The sequence below is a fragment of the Amborella trichopoda genome, chromosome 5, assembly GCF_054954075.1.
Source record: "Amborella trichopoda isolate Santa Cruz 75 chromosome 5, AtrichopodaSantaCruz75HAP2 v2.0, whole genome shotgun sequence".
NCBI classification, from domain to species: Eukaryota; Viridiplantae; Streptophyta; class Magnoliopsida; order Amborellales; family Amborellaceae; genus Amborella; species Amborella trichopoda.
Window position 1 is genome coordinate 46,223,610 of NC_142340.1, and position 16,779 is coordinate 46,240,388.

At 34.9% G+C, this 16,779-nt stretch overlaps 1 long non-coding RNA gene across 10 annotated transcripts in view; it reads right to left on the bottom strand.

Annotated features, from left to right (window-relative positions):
- Positions 1-334: 334 nt before the first annotated feature.
- The window catches only part of LOC110007059 (uncharacterized), a 55,281-nt gene continuing 38,836 nt past the window's right edge, over positions 335-16,779 (bottom strand). Inside the window, exons 4-6 of one of the 10 annotated variants that reach the window (XR_016056564.1) lie at positions 10,744-10,899; positions 2,206-2,272; positions 335-769 (exon numbers count right to left, since the gene is read on the bottom strand). This is a non-coding gene — a long non-coding RNA (uncharacterized LOC110007059). Of the gene's footprint in view, positions 770-1,407; positions 1,760-2,205; positions 2,273-7,359; positions 10,900-12,847; positions 14,524-16,779 lie in introns of those variants that run through there. The other 9 variants (XR_016056558.1, XR_016056559.1, XR_016056565.1 and 6 more) reach the window with 9 other exon arrangements.

Genomic DNA, 16,779 nt, shown 5'->3' on the forward strand with positions numbered 1-16,779 from the left:
CTCGGTTTGGAGCTCATATTCGTTCTACTTTTTCTTACTTTCACAAGTATCCAAGCGATCCAGATTCCATCCCCCTTTTGCTCTATTTTTTTTTTTTTTTTTTTTTTTCCACGGTGGAGCTTTTGTGATTTATTCTCTCTATAGTCACATCGTATTTGTCATGATCTGTGCATGATATATATATATTTTTTTCATGTAACCATAGTTGGCTGCCATCCATTACTGTAATTGTAATTCAGACAATTTGCATTCTCTTTATATATGCATAACCTATAGTTTGCTGTAAATTTATTTTGAAGCCCTAATATTCATCCAGGGGCTAGGTCAAAGTCGGTTAAAAGAAAAAGACTAAAAATAATAAATAAATAAGTAAAGGGCATTTCGTTCCCCTTTTTGAACTCTATGTACAAATTGGCCCTACCTCTTCAAAGCTTATTTCTTTTTCTTCGGGTTACAACATTACATGACATAAATTTCCACGACCCTACCTGACATCTTAATCACTTCTCTCTCCCTATTCATTGCCTTTTTTTTTGTTTTTAACTTGTTTCTCTCTCTATGTCATCTTAGAAACCCATACGAACACCTTTTGTTTGCCCATTCAAGAAAACCAAACTTTACCCCTTGTGCACTCTACCGTACAGTTGCCCCACCGATATTCAAGGGAAAATTATAGAAATCTCTAAAATAAATTTTGTAGGGATACTTTCCTAATATTTTTAGTATGATACCCTTGATCCAACGCTGTCTTCTTTTTTTTGGTATTTACCTGTCAAAAGGTCAAAAAAAAATTGAGATTACATTGTCATTTTCCTTTCTCCCTCTACCCACTATTTCTCTCTCTATCCGTACTTTCTTTTTTTTTCTCTCTTTTTTTCTCTCTACACGGGCAGTGTGTCTCTCTCTACCCACACTCTCTCTTTTTTTACCTATCGCTTTCTTTCTCTCTACACCGGCAGTGTGTCTAGAAGAAAGACTAATACGATCTTACTGGGGGATATATTTTTGAAAAAATATCTCTATAGATCCCATTTTCAACTTTCATTTCTCCATTGACTTAATGTTGCAAAACCTATCTCACTATATTGAAATTCATTTTATTATATCTCCTAACGCCCTAAATATATTTTATTCATTTTTTACTAATTTTTTTTACCCAAACAAATTTTAAAAAAAGATATTGTTTCTAAACCCCTCTCTCTCTTGGCATGATTCACTTTTTTTCTCCCCAGATCAACCTGTCAAACCCATCTCTATCTCTCTCTCTATCTCCCCCCTCACCCACTCGTCGAGAAACTACACTACTCGGACACTTGCTCGTCGGAAAACTACACTTCCCCCAATACCTACTTACCGAAAAACTACACCCTCTCTCTGACCCGTCCTACGAAAAACGTCACTGACGTCGGAAAAGAAACCCCATCTCTTTTCCCGAACATTTTATCGATGATCTCGATGCGTTCATCTCTAGGAGTTAGAAAAAAGAATACCAACTCAGTGGAAAACCCCTCTCTATCGATACATGGAGAGAGATTGAAACAAGTGAGGAGAGACAGAGTTAGAAAAAGATGTTTCTCAAGAGGTTTAGGGCTCTGAAACTTAAGGCTTGACGTACCAGAAAATGTTCCAGCCGCCATAAAACTGAGACTGCTTCTCTAGAGGTTCAGGGCCTTGCACGAACCTCGCCGGAAAATCTATTTCTAAACACTCCTTCAGAGAGACAGAGGAGGGCGAAGAGAGAGAGACAGAGTTTGAGCTCCTGAACGTGGACATTTTAGAGAGAGAAACACATGAGAAGAGAGAGATAAAAAAAATATATCTTTTCTAATTTGTTTAGGCTAAAAGTTGGAATAAAAATGGATAAAGTTATTTTGGGGGTTAGAAGATAGGTTTTGAAATTTTGGGTTTAGAAAGAAATGAAAGTTGAAAATGAGGGAGAAATTTTCTCTATAATTTTTACTTTTTTTCTTTTTATCCCGTTTTTTTTCTTTTTCTTTTCTTTTGGCAAAAATCACGTACAAGTAGTCTTATTACAATAACCCTTTCTTCAAAAAAAAAAATAAAACTAACTAATCCAAGATCTTAAAAACATTGATGTCATTAAACTAAATTTTTTTAAACAAAAAAAATATCCACAATTTTTATGCTTGAGAATATAAGGACAATATAAATATGACAAGAAAAAAAAAAGGTGACGAAAATTACCTTAATCGCGTTTATTACACCCCACATCGTGTCACCACCATCCGATGGCGTGGGATCAACGATCAACCTTCAATCTCAACCGGAAACACAAGTTTAGGTCAAGTCTTCTAATAGAACTATGAACTCCTTTATCACAAATTTCAAACATTTAGGTGAATCCCCTTAGCAACCTAGTTCGAGAAAAAAACTTCTAATTTCTACCACAACCTTATAGTCTAAAACCCCATTGAGAGATGAGCGATTAGGAGAGAGTTGAGAGAACCACCATGAGAGAGATATCAAAAATGAGAAAGTGGGGTGTACCCCTTTAGTTCTCTTGAGAGAGAGACAAACTTTGTTAAGAGAGAGAGAGAGAGAAATTCTAAGTGGGGCGTGCCCCTTTGTGGGATATGAGAAAGAGATGGAAATTAAGAGTAAGAGATAAATGGTAGAGATTTTAGATAGAGACAATCCATTTTTATAGGCCTTGAACAAGAATATGGTTTCTTAAGGTTTTCCTTGGCTTATCTCTTCATGTGAGATTGAATGTCAACCATTGATATTGCGTGACTTGTGGGGTGAACGATTTGAGTCATCCATTCCATATATGGCTCATCAACATTATGGAAGGCGCTAGAACATTTATCTCTCATTCCTAAACCATTTTTCCATCAATAGAAATAAAATAAAATAATTCCATTCATAATATAGTGCTTATCAAAATTATGCACAAGCCTTCTCATGCTTTTCAAAAATCCTTAAAAAGATTCCTCAAGACAAAATCTTTCCCAAACACTTCAAAGCTTTCTCCTCAAGCCAAAGCTTGAACTAACACAATGAAACTTTCATTAGGGTAGGGTGTGCCACCCTAGGTGGTACTACATGGGCCCCACCCACATGTATTGGTAGGTCCATTAACATATTGGGCATCCCATGCAATATTAAAATTAATTATATAATTTTAAAAAATCCATAAAATCAAATTTGAATATTTAAATCAATCTAAAATCAAGATCTCTATTTTTATAAATTCAAATTTAATAAATAAAATATCCAGAGATCTAGAAAAATTAAAATAATAATTTTAAAAATCATATATCATTAAAACAAACATAATTAAATTTATTAAATGTGAAAAAGGTCCATATGGTTTACGAATTAAATAAATAAGCGTTGTGGCACTCCACCTTCAACTGTGGACTGCGGTCTACACTTGCTTTATCAAATCGACCTAGAGTTTTTCATGACCCACAGTCCATGCAGTAGCTCATTAGTGGGGCACCAAAGTCTGCCCAATGAGCCAATGGGCCGTAATCCCAGTTTGTGGATTTCAAGTTCTCCCCTAGAGACATACGAAGGTCACGTAAACCTGATGCAACCACAACTCCTATGACGCATAGGGGTATCTCTCGCACATGCATAAGCTTCACCCTAAAAAGTGATTTGCTTTCCCGAAACGGCTATCATTATGCATGTCGTGTGATGACTCGTGGATGAAGCTTTGGCCCCCATCTCTGAAGGTCACCATCACACACAAGGGTCACACAGTCCCTCGACTCACTCATCCGGGCATACTCCGACCTCATCAAGGGATGTCCTATTAGAGCCCTTATCGGATAGTTTTCTATGCCTAGATAACGTATGTTTTTCCCAACCAATTGGTCTAGCTTGTCAAGCTCAGTCCGGTATTAGCAACCATTGCTTGTTCAATATGGTCCAAAAATGACCACACTCTCAATGAGTTCATGTTCCATTATATCATTTTATTTTACAAACACTTATAAGGCCTTTAATGGCCACACTCACCCAACAGTATCGCCAAACCTCCCACTCCTCACTGAACCAGGCTCGATCCATTCTCAAACGACCCCTCCACTCCTCAAATCTCACAACCTCACATACCCATTGTGACTAAATGCACCAGAGCTCATTGATATACCCATCAAAGCCCCAAATTCTTTCAAAAACCTCGGCTTCATTGCCGCCATGGCCTTTGCAGAGCTCCCCCCTTGCCTCCCCATCTCCAAAACAACCTTCAAACTCGATTGGTCGACTAATAATATGCAGTTCTCTTTGTGTCTATATTCGAAAGAGGCGACTACGTGGGATTCATATGAATTAAGAGTACTTTATCTGAGTAAATATTTTGTTGCAAGCTGTTTACATAGATAAATACTTTACCTGTGTGTAAGTATTTACACACTAACCAAACGTACCCTAATGGCTTTTACATTGGCCTTGAAGATTCTTGGATCAGATGGATCAACCCAATTTACAAAGCCCAAGAATTGGCCACTTGAAAGTTGGTAAAAATGGAGGCTTGGGGTACCTTCCAATCCAATTCCACAAATCAATGGAGAAATTCTAGAGAGAGAGAGAGATTTTGGGTGTGTTAGAGAGAGCAAAGCAGAAAGATGGGAAGTGAGTTAGAGGTGGTTAGAGTTAAAGAGAGAGAGAGATTTTGGGTAACAAAGAGAAACTCTAATCACAACAGGAGATTTTGGGTAACAAGGAGAAACTCCAATCACAAAAAGAGATTTTGGGCAAGAGAGAGAAACTCATATGAGTGAGAGAGAGAAAGAGAGAGAGGGTGGGTAGAGAGAGTGAAAGAGGAGAAGCACATTTTAGTACCAAGTTTTTTGAATTTTTGAATGGGGGAGGGGGTAGATAAAAGAAAAAACAATGTTGGGTCTAAGGTGTGATACTAAAATTATTAGGGGGAGGATGTCTACTAAGGTCATTTTGAGGGGTATCTATAATTATCCCAAAATTCAATATCCTTTTTCCTCTCCAAGGTACACAAAGGAAGACACCCCAATTTATTCTGATGAATTGGAAGCTTGCATTTTCTTGTTAAGGCATAGATTGGTAATTGATATTAGTCCCTACGTATATGTAATTTGTAACTTTCTCATTATAACATAACAGGTGTTGACCACATATTGAATAATTTTGGTACTTTTAGTTAGTCTATTTTGTTTGCAACTTATAAATTAATTTAGGCCACTCATATATAACATAACTAGTCAGGCTAGTAAAATTGTTATGGCAAAACTTTAAAAAATAGAAAAACATAATGTGACCAACTTTGGCATGTGGAAGTGGCAGATAGAATATCTCCTCATCCTGGATAGAATTTTATACATACTAAAAGAAGATTCACCATTAGTTAGTGATAAACCTACTGAATAAGAAAAAAAAAACCGTTGGAAAAATTCTTAAAAGATGACCTCATAGCTAAAACATCAATACTAACTTTTATACAAGATCACCTAATTAAAGTATTCGAATATAATGAAACATTTAAAAAAATGCTCAATGTAATAAAGGTCAGATAAGACAACATCTGAAACTCACCTCCAATTGCTATTAGAGCAATATAACTTATTTAAAATGAAGAAAAGTAATAATGTAGTGGAGCACAAAAACAAAATGCAAGTTATGGCTAAGGACTTAGCCATTGATGGGAATGAAGTTCTTGAGTGCATGCAAGTTTCACAATTTTAAATAATCTTCACCTTCATGAAGAAGGGTGATTATAGCACTCAAATTGAACGCAAAAGCTCTCACTTTAAGAGACCTCCCCATGCAACTAGCCTTAAAGCAAGAACACATGAACAAAGATAAAAGTAGTGAGTTCATGCTTGCTTAAGGTCCTCCCACATCTATTCAAACCAAGCCCAAGCATAACAACAAAAAATTCAAAGAAAGTTTAATAAGAGGAACAATATATTCAAAAACAAAAGAAGCAAACCCCACAACCAAGAGACTAAACAAGGATCATCAAAAAGATTTATATGTGGTTAGTCAAGTCACATAAAAAATCACTGCCCACATAATAGAAACCCGTAAAATCCAAAGTATAGTGGAAATGAGAGCAAGATGTGTGAAGTTGTTTGTGTGATATTAGAGTGTTTTCTTACAGACCATGACATCAAAGGACGGTAGCTAGATTGAAGCGCTAATCGTCATATTGCAAGCTCAAAAGCCTTTTCGAGGACTTCAAAGAAATAAAAGTTGGGGAGAAACGCATCTACATGCAGACAACATCTATTCTATTTATTCTGGTTATGTTAATTGTGCAATGGTTGTTGATGCATACACTTGTCATTTTAGGCTTGGCCACATAAGAAATGACAAAATAAATAGGTTAATAAAGAAATGTCTCATACCAAATCTAACTAATGTGGAATTTTCAACCTGTCAGCATTGTTTGTTGGGAAAAATCACGAAGAAACCATTCAATAAAGGGGAGAGAGCTAGTGAGTTATTAAATATGGTCCACTCAGGTATTACTGGGACTCTCAAAATGTTTAAACTCATAGAAGGACGCCATACTTCATCACTTTCATTGATGATTTTTCTAGGTTTGGATATATCTATCTAATCCACTGTAAATCATAAGCCTTATAAATCTTTGAAATATATAAAAATGAAGTAGAAAACCTATTGGATATGAACATCAAAGTTCTTAGAACGGATAGGGGACGTAAATGCAAATTTGAAGCTTTCGACACTTATTGCTAAGAAAATAATATTAAAAGACATACTACTATGCCTTATACGCCATAACAAAATGACATAATTGAAAGGTGTAATAGAACCCTCTTTGAAATGACTAGATATGCCTCATGCTAGTCTACCCCGGACCTTTTGGGGAGAAGCAATAAACACAATCATGTATATGCTTAATAGGGTTACAACTAAGACAATAGATTCTACCCCATATGAATTATGGAAAAACAGATAGGGGTGGCAACGGATCAGGCACAGGTCGGGTCCGACTGGAGCTGGACCCGAATGGTATTTGGGTCCAGGTTTTAGAATTGAACCAGACTCATACCCGTACCTGTTGCGTCCCGAGTCTATCCCGTCGACTCCCTGGTCTGGTCGGGTCCATTGCCACCCTTACTATAAGCTTCTTTTTTTTTTGCCCTTTTTTTACCATCATATAGCCATATTATTGGCAATAATGTAACAATCACCCTCTATTAGATTTCAAGCCGTCTAATTTGTTGTTTAGTAACTAAAGAAGACTACAAATTCTTATTGTATATGATCATTAATACACCCAAACAAATAGGGCTTGAAGTATTTTATCTCTAATAATTTACAAGTACAGGTCGGTGTAGAAATAAAATAACAATCCACGAAGCAAGAACGAAGAAACAAATACCAAAAGAAAGAGACAACCAACTACAATGCAAAGATATATGTAGTTTAACAATGTGCCTCCATCCACGGGGAGATAAGAGCTTCTTTACTGGCAATGAAAAATAGGGCTACAATTGCTCTCTTCCTCACACCTCTCTATGCTTGCTAACTGCAAATAAATCTCCATTTTTCCTTAACCCTGAAAGAACCCCCATCGCAACAATATATATTAAGTCACAGACAGATGGTACAAATTACCGAAATACCCCATGTATGGATACAAAATTTTTCTCGTCAATCAGATCCATGCCTTCTCCCATATGAAGAGGATACAATTGCTTCTTCAAGAACAACTTGTTCATTAGGGATTTTGTCATGTAAATACTCTCGAGTTTTGTCCAAACCTCTGGAGCAGTTTCGAGATCCACCATATAACGTAAGGCGTCATCTGATAGATTTAGACGAATCGCTCTTACCGCCTTTTCTTCAATCTCTTGCCACTCTTCATCGTCTATCTTTGCTGGTTTCTTCGATTTATTGAAGAAAGCCTTAGCCAGACCTTGTTGTATCAGAAGATCCTTCATCCTTCGTCGCCAAAGAGTGAAGTTGTTCTTTCCATTGAACTTCTCAATGTCAGACTTGACGCTTGAGCCTTTTCCTGTCATCGTGCTAGCAAACCCGAGAAAACGAAATAACCTGGAAGGCTCTGATACCAATTTGTAGAAACAAAATAACAATCCACGAAGCAAGAAAGAAGAAACAAACATCCAAAGAAAGAGACAACCAACCACAACGCAAAGATATACGTGGTTCGGCAACATGCTTACGTCCACGAGGAGATGAAAGCGTCTTTACTGGCAATGGAGAATAGGGTTGCAATTGCTCTCTTCCATCTGAAGAGAATACAACTGCTTCTTCAAGAACTATTTGTTCGTAAGGATTTTGTCATGTAAATACTTTCGAGTTTTGTCCAGACCTCCGGAACAGTTTTGACGTCCACCACATAACGCAAGGCGTCATCTGATAGATTCAAACGAATCGTGCTTACCGCCTTTTCTTCAATCTCTTGCCACTCTTCATCGTCTATCTTTGTTAGTTTCTTTGATTTACCCAGTAAAGCCTTAGCCAGACCTTGCTGTATCAGATGATCCTCCATCCTTTGTCGTCAAAGAAGTTGTTCTTTCCATTAAACTTCTCAATGTCATACGTAACGCTTGAGCCACTTCCTGTCATCGTGGTAGCAAACCCCAGAAAACGGAATAATCTGGTAGGTTTTGATACCAATTTGTAGAAACGAAATAACAATCCACGAAGCAAAAAAGAAGAAACAATTACCAAAAGAAAGAGACAACTAACTACAATGCAAAAATATACGTAGTTTGGCAACATGCCTACGTCCACGGGGAGATGAGAGTTTCTTTACTGGTAATGGAGAATAAGGTTACAATTGTTCTCTTCCTGACACCTCTCTCTACTTGCTAACTGTAAAGAAATCTCCTTTTTTCTTTAACCCTAAAAGAGCCTCTATCGCAACAATAAATATTGAGTCCCAGGTAGATGGTACAAATTATCGAAATACCCCATTACAGATTTATTGAGTCCTTTCGAGCTTTTAACGACCCTCCAAAGTCGTCTCTTTGACTCCACCTTGGCAAATATATTTTTTAAGAATACAATACATCAATACTCAACAGTCGGGTCCAATCGAACCCATACCTAGTGTACGGGTCCAAGTTTTGGACCCGGACACGACCCGACAGGTCCAAATGTTGAACTCATACCCAAACCCATGTCGAGTATACCCGGGTATGGGTCCTGGGTCCATTACCACCCCTATGAGTAGAAGACCTAATCTAAGCAACTTAAAGAACTGGGGGTCAACAGTACATGTTTTAATTCTATATTAGCAAATAAATAAATTAGAAAACAAAACTTTCATTTTTTATTTTATAGGATACCGTGAATGTTCAAAGGGCTATAGATTTTATCATAAGGATAAGACTCATTGAAAGTAGAGATGCTGAGTTTCCAAAATAATTCAATGAAAAAAACCCACCTATAGTAGATAATGATGATCCACTTAAGATCATAGATAACTTAGAATCACCACCTACAGTGGATATGGATAACCCTAATCAACATAATGATATTGAAGTGCCCAAACACCCTATGTTATGTAGTCAAAAGCGATTTAGAGCTCATTTATCATACGATTTCTAGGTCATGAATGAGGAGATAGATAATAATATTGACCTAGATAAAATTGATGATCCCTTTGACTTCTTTGATGCAATAAAGTTACAAGAATCTCAAGAATGGCTTAACGCCATGAGAGAAGAAATTGATTCCATTGAGAAAAATAAAGTTTAGGATCTATGTGATTTACCATCAGATAGAAAACCTATAGGTTGCAAATGGGTACTTAAAAAGAAGTTAAAATCTGATGGATCTATTGATAAATTTAAAGCTAGGTTAGTAGCAAAATGTTTTACCCAAAGAACAAGGGTTGACTATGTTAACACTTATTTCCCTATTGCAAATTTATATTCATTAGAATAATTTTGGTAGTTGTAGCATATTATGACGTAAAACTATACTAAATGAATGTAAAGATGGCATTCTTGAATGACAAACTAAAGGAAACTATCTATATGAAGCAACACAAGGGTTTCATAATTAAAGGCCAAGAAAGCAAAGTATATATATTAAACAAGTTCTTATATGGTTTAAAACAATCTTCAAGGTAATGATATTTAACATTTTATGATGTTATCCTTCAAATGGGATATGAATTAAATAGACTGGATAATTGTGTATATGTCTTAAGAGTGGGTGAAATTTCACAATATTCTTATTATATATAGTTGATATCATATTAGCTAGAAATAACTTTAAAATGATTGATAAAACTATGTTATAGCTTTCTTCTTGGTTTGAGATGAAAGATATGGGAGAAGCATCTTATTGCCTAAACATAAAAATAACTAGAGATAAAAAATCTAGAATGTTAAACTTAACGCAATGCAGATATCTTGAATCTGTTATTACGAGATCTAAAATGGAAAATTTTAGACCACTGTTTACTCCTGTTGAAAAGGAAATAAAGTTATATGAGAAGAATTTTCCAATAGAAGAACAAGAAAAGCCTAATGATCCATATACACAAGTTATTAATAGCTTAGTATATGCAGTATGATGTACAATACTATATTTGAGCTATGTTGTAATTCTTGTACGTAGATATCAAAATAATCACGGTATAGCCCATTAGAAAGCAGTCAAATGAATTCTAAAGTATATTAAGGGAACAAAACATCTTAAATTATGTTTTGAAGTGAATAAGCTTGAAGTTCTAGGATATTCAAATGTAGATTTTGCAGGGGATAAGAACAATAGTAAATCCACCTCAATGCATGTTTTCCTCTTTGGAAGTGCAGCACTTTCTTGGTTTAGCAAGAGACAATAGTGTATTGCAAGGTACGCACAAGAAGCAGAGTACATTGTTGTAGCATTGCATGTACTTGTACTATCTGGATTAAGCATTTCATTGATGACTTGAAGCTGCAAATAATCAATGGACCGATTCAAATGTTTTGTGATAATCAAGTTGCAATTAAATTAATGCAAAGTGCAGCAAATAGCTCCAAAGGTAAACAAATAGAGGCACAATATCAATACATTCGGGATGTAGCTGAAAAAAATGAAACAACTATTAGTTACTTGCCCTCATTTGATATGATTGCTGACCCATTGATAAAAGGGATCTAAGTGTGAAACTATTTTCTAAGCACATTAGATTAATGAGACTTAAAAATATTTAAGTCAGTTGGTTTCCATGAGTGATAAATCCACATTAGCATGGAAATCCTCATGATGGACATTATAGACATTTGTTATGAGAGGCTCATCCGTAAAAGCATGAAAAGAACCTCTTGACAAAGTATTATCCTAAAAGTCATACCCAAAAGTGAGAATGTACGTATGACTTATTTTTTCGCTCGGCCGTCATCACCAAGTAAGAGATGGCAGCTATGGGGCCTCGAGTTGCCTTACCATTTTTTATTATGGAAAGAATCGTATTTATTTAACCAAAAAGTTTATATAAGGTTGACATCTTAAATTGTAGAAATAAGGTGCACATCAGAAATCCACTAGAAAAGTTTATTTGACTTTGGAAAACTATATAATTGATTATCTCAACATCGAGATGTAGGGATATGAAAAATAAAAAATTAAGTTCCAAAAATAGCAGATCTTGCAACACATTATCTGGACTGCCCATTTTCAAGATTTTCATGCGTTTATAGATCTACTTGATTTGAAACCATATTTGGAGTTCAAAAATTTTATAATTAAAGATAAAAATAGATACTCGGGCCGTCTTAAGAATTTTCAACAACAAAATTACATATTATAACAAAGTTTGGAGGTGTGCTTTACATTGATTGTTTGCGGTTGCAACCATATACAAACCATACCTTTATTTTAACATTTTAAAAAATATATTTTTAATTGTAATAAATAAATACATAATTATTTTATCAAGGTTTTTTTTATCATTCATGTCAGATGAAGATAAACATCTGTGAGATTTGGGAGTTTGTTTCTCAAAGACCCATTAAAAAATGGAACATTGGGCCCATCTTCTTTCCTGTTAATATGGGAAGTTAGAAAGAGGAAAACATCAAAAATTTACAGAGCTCTTGTGTTTATAGCAAGCTTATCTTCTTCCTCCAAAGGGTTAGCGAAATAAAATTCGAACTCCACGATCACCAGCCTCATCACACACCCCTCTCAAATCTCAAGTTGGTGCTCATTTTCGCTCTATTTTTTCACTCCCTGCTTTTGACTATACTCCCCTTCGTCTATCCATCTCACATATGTCGTCTATTCTTTCCCCTATGGGAGCAATTTTCGTTATCAGTTTTTTTCCTTCTCTCTATTGTACTTATTCATTATCTCAATCAGTGTAAGAAAGATCGAACCAGCCCAGTCAACTACCCACGGGCCGGTTTTGATTAGATCAGAATCAAGCCAATTAACTGGCTCGATTAAGTCCAGTAATTTTTTTTTTATGAGTAAAAAAACACAAAAAACAAAATTCAAAAAAATATGAAGAATTATAGATTTCATGTATATTTTCTTATTACCTATAATTATCTTAAAATATATAATTAAAAATATTATTTATATAAATTAATAGATGATTACTAAGATTGATGTAATTGATCTATGATCCTATGAGGAATTATTTAAATTTCAAAAGGCACAAATTTTGATCGAAAAAGAACAAAAAAAACGACGGAGATTTCGATCCTTAAGCGGATATTTTTGAACTCAAAACTAAAACTCTGAGCCTCAGCCCTAAATATTCATAATCGAGCACGAAAATTGCTTAGTTCTATCAAATTAGCATTCTGATCCTATGAGGAACTCTTTAATCTTCAAAAGACATAAATTTTGACTGAAAAAGAATAAAAAACGACTGAGAAATCAATCGTTGGGCAGATTTTGATTAACTTGAAACTGATACTTTGAGTCTCAACCCTAAACAATCACAATCGAACACAAAAATTGGTCCGTTCGACCAAATTATCATAGTGAACTTGTGAGGAACTCTCTAATCTTCAAAAGGCACAAATTTTGACTGAAAAAAAAAAAAAAACGAGCCCTAATCGAACATTGAGCGGAGTTTTTTCAAGCCGTCGAAAAACCTCGAAAACCAAGCCAACGGAGTTGATTTTTGGTTTGTTTGATCTTCGATATATAGCTTAGATTTCTGTCAATAATTGACTGTAAAATGCTGAAAAAGGACAAAAAAAAAAAAAACTCCGGTTCAACCCGCGATTTTTTCTTCCCTTTTTTTTTTCATCAAAAGACGACCCTTTTGTAACACAATGCATTTTTTTGGTCATCAAACACCCGTGTTTTTGGTGAACCGCTCGGTTAGTACAAATAACGCCCAGTTCATGGAAATATGGACCTGTTTGATCTACAACCCGGCCGGTTGGTGGGGGGGGGGGGGGGGGGGGGGGGGGTTGTAGGAGCGCGAGTGAGAGCAGCTCAGGTTCCGAGAGCAGCAACGTCGGATCGATGGCTGCCCGACGGGGAGCAAGGTCCTGTGATGGTAGAAGTTACAGATCGAGATCCCGATACATTGGGATCGAGATCCCTATTTAATGAGAACGCGTTCTATGTATTTACGAAACGAGATCCCGTTTGATTAGGGAGTGAGATCCCATTTGAATTGGGAATGAGATCTTGATACATTGGGATCGATATCCTTATTTGACAGGAACGTGTTACATGTAACATGGGATCCCGCTCCCATGTCTATTAGGATCGTACTCCTGTTAACAACAAGAACGAGATCCCATTTAATGTTGAGTCTCGCGCCCATCTAAACAATACCACAATCCTATTTGGCTAGGATCTAGATCTTAGAAGGGTTTGAAAATACCATTCCCTAATACCCTGATTTTCTGGAGCAAGGTAATCTTATTTGATATAATTAATATCTATTTTTTTCTTTTTTCTTTCTAATTTAACAGCTAAATATTTTTCTATATGCCTCATTATTATTTATATCTTTTTCTACTTATAACATATTATCTTCTACTTGTAATGTAAGTATTTGAAATTCAGCTATGTCAGGTTCAGATGTATACATGGAAATGACTACATGATCAGCTGTTTTTTTGACTCCTTGTAATTGGAAGTCTGAAAATGTTGAAGGTGTTGAAGGAGAAAGAAGTATGATAACATCGGGAGTAGTATAATAAGATTTTATAGCAGGGATTAATAGTTTTTTATGTCTTTTTCTATTAATATCGATATCATCCTGTACTATAGGCTGTTGGAATTTTATTTCAATATTTTCATCTTGATGTTCTATTATTTGATTTGGAATATTATTCACAGGTACTTCCCTGGGCTGGTTTGCATTTTGCAATGCCCATAATTGAAGTAGAATAATATCAGACCAAGTAATGGTTTTTGGTATTAGAGCGAAACAATAAAAATAGTAAACTGTTAAGAGTTAAAAGTTACAATATTACTATAGAAACCTATTTAAATTTACATCTAAAAAAGTTGGTCCAAGAGTTAAAGCAAGAGACGAAAGGAAAATCTAAATAAAATACCCGCCAAGGCCAAGAAGAGCCGCTTAGGGGAACACGCTGGACCCTTGATCGTCCATATTGTCATTATCCGCAACCCACAGATGACAAATTTAATTAGGAATCTTAAAGGTAATACTGCAACTAAAACCTTAAGAGTTCAAAATAAAGAAGAGATCATCATAAATGATATTGAACATCATATCCAAAATTGGAATATTCCTAAAGTACCAATAAAAGATATTCATCAAAAATGATCATTCGAATTCAAATTAAGTTATGCTATAAAAACAGTAGAAATAAGTCTATCAGTAACTCAAAACCAGGAAGACTTTCAATTATTATCAAGAAAAATTATTGAAAAACATAAAAATAATAATTATAAATATTTACACATTAGATTAATCCAAATAGCCATTAAACCTTTAACCCGTCTAAGGTTAAACACTTCAGTGATTGTATGCCTAAAAGATACAAGACACATTAAGTTCTCAAATTCACTCCTAAGCATGATAAAATCCAGCCTATGTAGTGGACCCATATATTTTAATTGCTTTCCAAATTTTTCTGTTTCTTTAACAGACCCAAATATATTAGATATATTAACTATAAATTTGAAAACTCATGGTTTTAATATGATACATGGTTCTCAAAATTTAGCAATAGCATACAGAATTTATTATAAAGTAACGAATACTCTCTGTCCTAATATTATGCAAGCTGATATAAAAGATCAAACTATACTATTTCAAACTAATATAGAATATATATATATATATATATATATATATATATATATATATATATATATATATATATATCCAAATTTGAGAACTCATATGAAAAATATAAAATATTTTATAAAATAAAAAATACAAAAAAAGGTTTATATAAAGTTGCAACCCTAAAATGTAGAACTAAAGATGCACCCCAAAAATCCATATGAAAAGGTTGTTATCAAGTTGAAAAAGTCTCTATTTGATATCTTGACATCAAGATATATGAGTCCTTGAAAAAATTAAAAAAAATTTGAGTGCCATAAATTGTACAGCATCTTGCAACATATTATCTACACCGACCGTTTTAAGAATTTTCATATGTTTATAGATCTACTTGATTATAACCATTTTGGGAGTTTAAAATTTCATAATTAAAAATGACAATAGATTTCAGATAATCTAAAGAAAAAAAATACACCCAAATTCCATATTATGATAAAATTTAGAAGTGCACCTTAATTGGATTGTTTAAGGTTGTAATTTGTAACCTTATAGAAATCGCATGTTGTACAAATTTAAGCCTTTTTTTTTTTGGAATTACTATAGACGCAATTAAATGCCCATTGCTGGTATGAATCACCAACTAAAATGAACAAATAAATAGACATGGAGTTAACGTGTAAGTTCCTAAGGGACGCAATCCGAGATTTCATAAATCGAGAACCTTATTCTTTCGAGATCAAGATCCACTTACCTTGTAAGTGAGCTCTATAAGATTATAGGATCGGGGTGACAATCTTGTTAAGTTAGGATCTAATTTCGAAAACGTCAAGATCGCGATCTTAAAATTTTGAGAGCAAAGATCTAATATGTTTTAAGAACCACGTCTACAATGTTACGGAACGCGTTCCTAGAGACAATGCAAGCGAGATTTGTAAAATTGAGAGAGCGAAATCCATTGTGTATGGGATCGAGATCCGTGCTTTAGTGAGAGCAAAATCGTTGTGAATGGGAGCGAGATCCCTAAAGTAGAGGGAGCAAGCTCCGTTGTGAATTGAATCGAGAATCCTAAAAATTGGAGCGCGATCCCAAAAAGATGGAAACAGGTTCCGCAAGATCCTGACCCCTAACGGCGGAGCAAGATTCGAGAGAGCTCTCGTTAACTATGGTCCAAACCCCCAAGTAGACCCCCAAAACGAGAGTTAACCAGAACTAAAAGGGTCCTGATTCCGATCTAATCGACTGGTTTTGAGTTGAACTAGCCGATATTGCAAAAACTGATCTCAATGAAACCTAACGTTCCCAAAAAAAAAATTCACACAACTTTCTAAACCATTGTCTCTCGCTTCAAAGCCAAGAGCAACTTCAAAAAAAAAAAAGAACACATGCATGCAATACAACTGAAACAGGGTAATCTTCGAATATAAATACTCTTACATTTATACATTAAAAAAAAAAATTACTAGTACACTTTTGCAACAACTGAAAGATCAACAGATACAATAAAGCAACAAATATCAGCTAGTTATGGACAGTCATGATATGGAAGATCCATACTATGCCAATAGAAACTTACACTGGACAGAGATCACTATGCATCAAGT